At 37.8% G+C, this 2,039-nt stretch overlaps 1 long non-coding RNA gene across 1 annotated transcript in view; it reads left to right on the top strand.

Moving 5' to 3' along the window:
• Positions 1–1,216: 1,216 nt before the first annotated feature.
• Positions 1,217–2,039, top strand: part of LOC118760911 — a 9,405-nt gene continuing 8,582 nt past the window's right edge. Inside the window, exon 1 of the long non-coding RNA XR_004997035.1 lies at positions 1,217–1,228. This is a non-coding gene — a long non-coding RNA (uncharacterized LOC118760911). The remainder of the gene's footprint in view (positions 1,229–2,039) is intronic.

The raw sequence follows: 2,039 nt of genomic DNA, 5'->3' as shown, positions 1-2,039 counted from the left end.
TTGAATGTTAGTTTGGTTATCAAACTAGCAGCACCATTATTAAAAGTTATGGAATACAAGCGATACCTTAAAAGAAATCCTATGTCGCTCTTGTCAATATGTTAACCTTTTCAAAATCAATCGGCAGCTAATAGCTCTGTTGCAATGATAACTGTGTGTGTGTGTGTGTGTGTGTGTGTGAGTGTGTAAGTGTATACCTTGTATGATGTTCTGTGGCATGTGTGTTGTATATATATATATATATATATATTATATATATATATATATGTATTTGTATATGTATGTGTGTATGTATGCATGGATGTATATATGTACGCGCCTGTATATAATATATCTGTATATATATACATATGCATATATATGTGTGTTTGTTTGTGTGTGTGTGCGTGCGTGCGTGCGTGTGTGTGTGTGTGTGTATGCATATATACATGTACGCGCCTGTGTATAATTGTATCTATATATATACGCATATATATATGTGTGTGTGTGTGTGTGTGTGTTTGTGTGTGTGTGTCCGTGCGTGTATTTGTGAGTGTGTGTGTGTGTGTTTATGAATCCATATTCGTACATTACATTGATTCCTCCATCTTTCCATATACACATGCTTACATACATGCACACGCACAAAGCACACACACACACACACATACACACACACACACACACTAAACACACACACACACACACACACACACACACACACACACGCACACACGTATATATATGTATTTGTAGGTGTGGCAAAATGTCAGTATATGTGAACGTAGGCATATATGAATTTATCTTTCTTTTCTATCTCTTTCTTACTTCTCCCTCTCCCCTCTCCCTCTCATTCTCTCTAGCATGTATGCATATGCGTGTATGTGTGTGTACCCGAAAAGTGAAAAAGACAAGGAGAGAGAGGGGTGGGTGGGTAAGGGGATAAAGAGAGAGATGGACATAGAGTTCTAGAAAGCCAGACAGAAAGATAAAGACCACCACCCCACTAATATTGGAGAGCCACCACAACCATCATCACCATCACATCACCATCACCGAATAGACAAAGTCAGTCTCGGTGGTAACGAAGAAAAAAAAGCAGGTGCAGTATATAATGGTGGTGGTGGTTGTAGTGGTGGTGGTGGTGGTGGTGGTGGTGGTGATGGTGATGGTGATGATGACGATGATGAAGATGATGATGATGATGATGACTATGATGACGATATGTGAAGTGAATGCCAGGCATTTAGTAGCTTGTACCGAACATCAACCAGAATGGTGCACTGTTAGTCACTTCCATATACATACATGCACATACATGCATGCATATATACATACATATACATATAAATATGCATATATATGTATACACACACATATATAAACATATATACTTACATAATACATTAGATATATATATATATACATGCACACAAACATGCACACATAATATACACAAATATGCGTATAAATACATGTACACAGTTATGTATTTCTATATAAACACGCATACACCCTCAACCTCACATACACGCAAATACACGCACACAAACTGACAGATTTACTAATATAGTTTATTATTGCATTGGCAGCTTACATGAAGTCTTGTAATTTCTAGAGAAGCTGCAAAATGTAGCAATTTCCATTGATTTCTTTTTGTTATTTTCTTTTTCTCTCTTCTTTCTTTCTTTCTTTATTTATTTACTTACTATTATTTTCTTTCCTCGAACCTTTTGTTAAAAATAATAATATTAATATCCTTTTATTTATTCATTTCTTCATGTTACATTGGTTGTAGTCATTGGACTGTGGCCATGACACAGCATGACCGTTCGGTACAGGCTTCAATGGTGTGTTGCGATCGATAATATAATCATTGTAATGGAGAGTGCAAATCTGTTATACATCCTCGTTTTGCGCAACCGGATAGACGAAAGACCGCCGCGCCCCCTTTCCTCCTCCCCGCCTCAACGCACCCCCCACGCATGCATACATACGCACCTGATGACTTCTTTGACACGCGTTGTGCGTTTGGCAAGGAATATTCCGCGAGAGAATAC

Source organism: Octopus sinensis, unplaced genomic scaffold, assembly GCF_006345805.1.
Source record: "Octopus sinensis unplaced genomic scaffold, ASM634580v1 Contig01677, whole genome shotgun sequence".
NCBI lineage: Eukaryota > Metazoa > Mollusca > Cephalopoda > Octopoda > Octopodidae > Octopus > Octopus sinensis.
The sequence above is the reverse complement of the archived record's forward strand: the minus strand, read 5'-3'. Positions and strand labels throughout refer to the sequence as shown.